Here is a 7,944-nt window from a genome sequence, read left to right on the forward strand (position 1 = left end):
TAGGAATGGAAATACGATGCCAAGTGACCCTGCCTGTCCTGGATGCCTCCACAGCAACTGCAGGCAAGTGTGCTGGTCCTATTCCAGCCAAGGCAGGTGGTGTCCTCCATGGGGGGCCTGAATACGGATGCAACCTCATATGTGTGGAATGCACATGCACGATGGGTAGTCAGAGGAATTCTGCAACTGTGTTATGCCTGGTCCAGGGTTATCTGCAGGGTGAAAGGGTCTGTTCTATCATCTCAATTTCAAACCCTCTGATATCCCTCTTAAGAAATTGTCTGGCTTGGAATATAGAGATTCTCTACTTTCTGAAAGTTTGTGTTATGCCACTTCTCATTTACAAGAAGACCTACATTAGTACCTGTTTCCACTAACCAAAAGTCATCCAAAGAGGATTTTCGCTTTTACAGAAACAAATAAAAAAGGCAAAAAGCAAAACCAGCATTCAGCATTTCTTCTGCAGCAAGCCTGTAACACAGGCAGCACTGCTCAGGGCCCCACCAAGCTCCTTCCCTGGGAGCTCCTATACTCAGCATTTCAGCATCCAGCCACCACAGCTTTGAAATGTGTCTTTGAGCATCTGTGCTTTATCGTCATTTATTTTATGCATCCGTTAGCAAGACATGTTTCAAGGTATCAGAAAAGCCTAAAATTATGATTATTTTTTGGGCCCTCAAAATGCCCCCCAATTTTTCCATATAAATTAACAGTAATTACTTGTTTGCTTTATGTCACTGTGGTTTACAAAGGTTTCAAAGGAATGGTCTGCTCTTGGGTCACTAGTGAGGGAGACCTATCCTGCAAATGAAAACTGAAGAAAATGAACTTCAGAAAAGTGGAGGATGTTTGCCAATATTAAAAAGAAAGAGAGAGAGAGAGAGAGAAGGAACTTGTAAACTGACATTTGAGCCTAACTAATTATGTCCACACAGGTTCCTTCTCTCCTCAGGAACTATGGGGAACCAGTCTTCTCTCCCTACAATTGATGGATATGAGAGCCTCAGCTCTCAAAAAGTTAATGTTATCTAAAAAAATGTTATATTCAGTGCTTCTAATATACTCCTTATTTTGAACAATAAAAAAATTCACTTTCATTAATAGAAAATTAGTACCTCCCTGGATCCACTGAATAAATGACAAACATGTCAGGAGTACCAGCTCAGAGAAGGACCAGTGATCTACTCTACTGGGATGGCCACAGGTCTTGGTCATCCCGAGAGACAAGACTGGAATCTGGGGCAAGGACTTCAGCAGGGAGTGAGCAGAACATGGGTGTCCAGCTGGTTGGCATAGTTCCTAAGAAACAAGTGAGGAGAGACTCATTGAAGTCTGGGGTTGCAGGATCTCTGCCTCCTCCCCACCCCCATAAGGGTGCCACTGAGTGTAGCTCTTACCATCTTCTAGGGCATGTGTTTCCCTGGACCCTGAGCTCCCACACCGAGCTCCTTGCATTTAGGATCTGCTGCTGAGCTGGGCATACAGCAGGGACTCAGGAAACATTTGCTGAACAAATGAACTTGGTAGGGGACGAGCCAAAAAAGCATCGTACCAGGGGTTTGGAAGACCCGAGGTGCAAGTAAGTGTTCTCCCCACTGTGGTCTTCCAGGTTACCTTCCCTGCTATGCTAGTAAAGTAAGGGGGCTGTACCGGGTAGACCAGAGGTGGGAAGCTCACTTCAATTTAAGGGCCAACTCTGATCATGGTATTGGCTCCCCGGGACACTGGTTCCCTGAGAGGAGTCAGGTTGAGGTTCAGTGCTGTGAATGATAAGCAGGGACTGTCAGACTCAAGAGCCCACACACCACATCTCTGCTCCTCTTTGGATGTGATCATGTCCAAGGTCACTGATACCATCATATTCTGCAATGTTGCAACAAGCATGCAAGTACTTAAAGAGTTCAACCATCATGAAGGGCTTTCCCACCCCAGAAGGTGAAGCCTTTATGCAAGGCCTTGCCACCTAAATGCCATCTACAGCTCTACAGCTTCTAGGGTGGGCTTCCCAACCTTTCCCATGTCATAGCAAATGATGGTATCTGTACAGCACCTTGTAGTAAACATAAGAGAGGATTCTTTGGGCATGCCTGTAGCGCATTTTGTGCACCAGGACATAATGGTGGAGAGTCTCTGCCTGGGAAGGCTCTATGTCAGCTTCCACACTGGCTATCTTCTGAGGTCCTATGCTGGGCTCTGGATCACAGTCAGCTGCTGAATGAGCTTCCCTGTGTCCATCTTGAACACAAGACTGTGACTCCTCTTGGGGAAGGAGCTGTGTCTTTCCCTGATGCACCCCACCCCAGCCATGGGCCAGGGCACAGAGCCAGCCACATAAAGGGTGGGGATGAAGCCGTGTGAAACTGTCCAGAAGTGGCAGAAGTAGTGCTTGAAGGCTGCTTATGACTCCTATGGCCCTTGTCTACTGATTTCACCTGGATGGCCCTCAGAGGTCCTGTTTTAGGCCAGGGGGAGTTCCAAAGATGATGTTGGGAGGTACATAAGCTGAAGCTGGGAAGCTAGATGATATGCACTGGGTGTGTGCTGGATGGATGCTGGCCGTAGCATTTTATTTTCCCAGAAAAATTTTAGGTAGAATTATTTATAGATAGAAAAAAAGTATTTTCCCATGATTCACTCAATTAATTGGAAGCAGCAGCAAATTTTAATAATTTGGGACTGTAAAAAAAGGGAAATGTCAGGGCAAGACATACATATAAAGTTAAGGACACAGGTTAGGGGAGGAATGAGTACACACAGTGATGGTTATCAGGCAGGGCTAGTGGGCAGGCTGTGCCCAAGGCCCCTTCAGAGCACCAGCCAGTGTGGGACCACCACCCCCTGCCCCCATCACGCAGGGCACTGCTGACCATGGAAAGGAGTCAGACTTTATTTTGGGTGTGATGGGAAGCCGTGGGAGGGTGGTGGGAAAGCCAGAGGGTGATCACAGAAATTACACCAAGGAGGTTCCTGCAGTCATCAGATGAAAGAAGACAGAGGTGTGGGGGAATGTTGGAGCTGGAAGCACCCTTAGAAATGATGCTATCTATGCTCCCTCATCATACAAGTTGGAAAGTGAGGTACGGGGAGGAAGGGATTGGCTGACTGCTACAGGGTCAATGGTGGCTCAGCTGGTGGCTCAGCTGGTGGCTCCCGGCAAGGAGGTTGGAGCAAGCTCGGGCTAGCCAGGAAGCGGGAAGTGGGGCTAGGCAGTGAGGGAAGGAGCAGGTGGTGCTGGAAACCCACTGGGGAGAGGCCACAGTTTGCACTGCCAAGCAGCTGGGGGCCCAGGGAACCTCAGCCTGCCTGGGCTGGTGCTGGTGTCCCTAAGAACTTAAGAATGCAGGTGGAGATGGGGAGTCAGTGGGCCTAGAAGCAGCAGATTCTCAGCTGCAGACTGGGAAGACGGTTCACATCCACATGAGACAGGACACAGGTGCTGCTGTCGGGATGAGGCTGGCAGGACCTGGGGTGGCAGCACTCGGGGCCCCAGGACTCTTGGCCCACGCCCTCACTTCCAGAAAGCAACACCGTGAGCAGTGATTGCATTTGGGGTCTGGGTCTTCCTAGCTGCTTTGAGTTTGTCTTCAGCTGTAAAATGAGGATGATAACAGCATGTATCTCATAGCACGTGGTGAGTTTTAAATGAGTTAGTATAGTCAAGTGCTCTTGACTTACATAGTCAATGCATAGTAACTGCATAGTAAGAACTCAACATGATGCATAGTAAGAACTCAACGTAATGGCCACTGTGGTTTATTAATCACATTTGTCTGAGCTGCTCTGACTGAAGCCCTCAATCAAGCGCAATCATTGAGCTGTGTTCCACTTGGAAGAAATGCATGGTAAAACAAGTTTAAGTCAGGAGTTTAGCTAAAAACTCACTGAAACAAAACAAAAAAATCACAACAGCCAAATTAAAAAAAAAAAACACAAAATGCTGCCAATCTCTCTCTTTTTTTCCCCACTCTCTCTTTATACACATGCACATACAAAACAATAGTGGAAAAAAATCACCCACCTGTGTGAAAAGTGCTTAAGAGAGTCAACAGACAAATGGCTCTGCCTCCTGTGCCCTCTTCATCCCCTGGAAAAGCAACTGAGAGCAAGACAAAGGAGAATGAAGTCTAAGAGGTCCCCGAGCTGGAGTTATAGCTGGGGGGGGTGTCTCTAGATCATCCTGATTCCCAAAGCCTGTGCTTTTGGACCTACCACACCTCTTCTCTAAGAGCCTGGATCCTCAAAAGCACATCCAAGTCACCCCAACAGACTTAAGGAAGTGTGTTACATGGTCCAGCAATATTTCTGGGGGCTTGAAATGGAAAGCCCTCAATCAACTCTACTGTTTAGGTGGGCCTAAGCTCCATTTTCTAGATCACCATAGTTCTGATACTGTTAACCACTGCCATCACTTGCTGTCACGGTCAGCATTGGCTGGCCTGTGTTCATATGGCCACAGAGGCTGAGATCAGAGCTCCTGGAAGTCTTGGGATTGACCTTGCACTCGGCTGAGACAGAACCACTGGGGCGGCGAGTGGGCTGGTGAGAACTAGCACCTTGGAGGACCACTAGTGGCAAAGGTCAGGTTTCTGGAACAAATGCTAGCACTCACTGGGAACCCTGACAAGTTAGTGGGCGATGGGTCAGTCCCCAATTTGTAAAATGAGGTTTAAGTAGAACTCCTCTCATTGGTGGTTCAACTGACTGCCCTGAAGCTGTCCAAGAAAACAAGAACGCCTATAGTATTGCCACAAACACGCCATCTGCTCCATCAAGGTCTGCTGGGCCAAAAGCAGGGGTATGATTTTCAGACCTATTTATATAAAAGTTTGTTTTAAAAGATACTCTTTTTAATATAAAAAACAGGGTTGAATATAAGCCTTTTAGAACAGTGCCGGACACATGGTGAGCAGCCAGCAGAAGCCAGGTGGTTACCACCTTAACTTGAAGCAGGCACCCATTTACTGCACCTGCTTCTTTATATCCTTTGCATTGTGAGACCACAGTCTGGCTGTTCTCCTTAATTGTTTTTCTTTTCTGAGCTCTAATTTCCATGAGATTGAATTTACTCTTCTCAAAGTCTTCAGCTAGTAGCCTGCATGCTGACACATAGTGGGTCTTTTAATGGAACCTTTTCAGGATTATAGGTGGCCCCTTTGAGGGGGCTTTGAGAAAGCTTGAGGCTCTCTCTTAGCCAAACATACACAAAACCACACCCGGGACTACACATCAGATGTACAGGTGCGTGTGCACACACACATACACACACACATACCCCAACTTTCCTTTTATTTTGGGGGTTACAGTCCCAGAATCCCTGATTAGGAACCTGGCCTATCATAAAACACAGGAATCCAAGTGGTGTCTAAGCCACAAGAGTTGTTCTGATGGTCTGGGGCGGGGCCCCTCCCGGATGCCCGGTAAATGGGGCTGATTTCTCCCAGTGGAGCAAAAGCCTGGCAAAGTTGCCTGTGTGATGATCCCCATCCTGTGGAAGATGCTGGTCCCTCACCATCTATGCTGCATTGAAGAGGCTCCTCTGCCGCCTCCCCATGCAAATTTAATAATGTTCTGAAGTCCTGGTCCCACATAAATATAAATGTGTTTCCAACTCCAAGGCTTCACTTACCAGGAGGAGGCTTTCTGAAATCATTCAGGGGGTATTTGATATACTGATAGCTTATTGGAAAAAGTGATTCAGAGACAAGAATGAAAGAAGAAAAGGAAGAGCTTGGAGGGGCCGGGGAGGAAGGGAAACGGAAGAAAGGGAGGACCTGGCTGCGGCAGAGCCGGAGGCCCAGGACAGGCCGCACAGTGACTGCTTGGCAGTTGCAGCTCTGACAGTCACATGCAGTGCCACACCGGGCTCTTCCTGAAAAGGCTTTTATTTGAGAGAAATAGATGCCGATTGGAGGAAGCAGACCAAGGGCCCCACTTCCCCAAAGTGGGATTCACCTCCATTAACCTTTCAGTAAAGAGCCAGAAAAGCCTTCCTTCTCCAGCAGACAGCCCCAGAAAGGGGCTTCACCTCAGGACTGAAGATGACAATGTTCCCCTGGGCTGTGTGCTCTGAGCCACCCTGGGACTGGTGACCTGCCTGTGGAGTCAGGCAGGCCTGGGGCTTGGTCCTGGTCTCTGTCATTTATCAGCTGTGTGACCATGGGCAAGTCACTCACCCTTTCTGAGCCTAGGTCTCCTTATCTGTAAAATGAGCAGGATCGCAAACTCAACTAGCTCTGCTGGGCAGGTGAGCATTCCCAGACTTCAGTCCTCTCTGCTCTGCTTTCAGAACTCCTGCCTTATCTGTGTACTCCCCCTTCAGTGCACACTGTTATTTTTACTTGACTCACTTCTGAAAAAACTTAAGCCCCGACTCTGGCCTTCTAGTATCTTGGCCATCATGAGCTGAAGGGGCTACCTATCTTTTGGATTCGTATTAAAATAGATATGTCACTATTAAAATGAAGCATGTCAGTTACACTAAAACCAGAAACGACAGGGTCTGGGACAAAGCTCCATTTATGAGGTAGTTGGTCACTGCCCCGCTGTCACCACTGTCACTCAGAAGTGCAGGCTGAACAGGGTGACAGTGGGGTCTATCCGGGCACTTGCTTCAAGAGCCCTTCCCTCCCTCTGGGCTACTAATACCCTTCTTGACAAAGCCCAGACCCCAGTCTGGGTTCCTCCTTCCGGTTTCTCCCCACCTCTCCACTGCCACCTCCTGTCTGCACATCTAGAATATCACCCCACACAAAGATGACATTTTTATTGTCTGGTTGTACATTAAGGAGGGAATCAGCACAGCTGCACACATTTTCCTCATCACAACTCCTTCCCCTCAATTTGGTAAAACTTGGAATTCTAAGGAGGGAAAAAGTACTCTATCCAGCACCACCTGGTTATTTGTCAATTCTGTCTACCTGACTAACCCAGGATTTCCTAATTACAACTCCACCAGGAAGCTGTAACAGTTTCATTTAAAAAAAAAGAGAGAAGAAAAAAAAAGCCCTCAAATTCAAAACTTGGAAAAAATTCTCACCTTGTAAAAACAAACAAACAAGCCGATCAGACATGGTGCACTGTGCCCATGGCTTCGATGCAGCTGGAGGCTGTGTGTGCAAAAGAAAGAGGGTTGGGTTGGACTCAGAAGCCCCAGGTCTAAGTTCAGGATCTGGACTTATCATCAGTGTGATGCTGGGCAAGGCTAGTGAGGAACTCTCTGAGCCTCGCTGCCTCAGGCTGGCTAGTGAGGCTGCTGTATGGACAAAGGGCAAGGTGTGAGTGCCTTGTGAGGTGTAGGTCACATAGACATTAGAGGGGTGACTGTTTTTTTTGGTGTAAGGGGTGACTTTTGGGCCTGGCCTCGATTAAGCTGGGAGGCAGGGGGAATTTATCTGATCCCACCTCAAGTACAAGGAATCACATATCCTACTCCCAAGGCTGTTTTCTCAGATGGCCAAAAGGCTAATCATCACTGGAAGATGATTCTCCAACCAAGGGTTTTAGTACTTTAGCCAGGATTCCTAGAGACCTAAAAGCCTTTAAAACCCAAAAAGCTCCATCTCTAACTGGGGCATTTCAGGCTTGGGGGAGACACTGTTGAGTGGAGCTCCATCACCACTTTTTGGATAATATGCCTCTTGTAGGAAGAGTTCTGGGATGATTTACAGCTTCCAAAGAACTGGGAGATGATCATTTTATTCCTAGAAAGGAACCTGGGAACAGGACCAGACCTGGAGCCTCAGCCAGCTCCTAGCACAGGTTCTATTCAATTTTCCAGGCGCCCCTGAAAAACCAAGGTGCTTTGGCTGGGGACAAAAGGTTTGCTTTCCAATCCCTACCTGCCCAGGGTCCTCGCTGCCTGGGCCCAGCAGGCTGCAGGCAGGTACTGGGGAGAAGTGACTCCCTGGGGAGAGGCATGGTCTTTTGACCTTTGGATCCTAGACC

At 47.9% G+C, this 7,944-nt stretch overlaps 1 protein-coding gene and 1 long non-coding RNA gene across 3 annotated transcripts in view; both read right to left on the reverse strand.

Annotated features, from left to right (window-relative positions):
• GNAO1 (G protein subunit alpha o1) overlaps window positions 1-7,944 on the reverse strand; it is a 172,986-nt gene that overhangs the window by 50,807 nt on the left and 114,235 nt on the right. The gene's annotated exons all lie outside the window — the stretch shown is intronic.
• LOC144314348 (uncharacterized) lies at window positions 1,319-7,828 on the reverse strand. Its single transcript, XR_013380186.1, has 3 exons — window positions 7,037-7,828; window positions 4,019-4,096; window positions 1,319-3,588 (listed from the first exon to the last, which is right to left on the reverse strand). It is a non-coding gene; the product is annotated as an uncharacterized LOC144314348 (long non-coding RNA).

Source organism: Canis aureus, chromosome 5 (assembly GCF_053574225.1).
Source record: "Canis aureus isolate CA01 chromosome 5, VMU_Caureus_v.1.0, whole genome shotgun sequence".
NCBI lineage: Eukaryota > Metazoa > Chordata > Mammalia > Carnivora > Canidae > Canis > Canis aureus.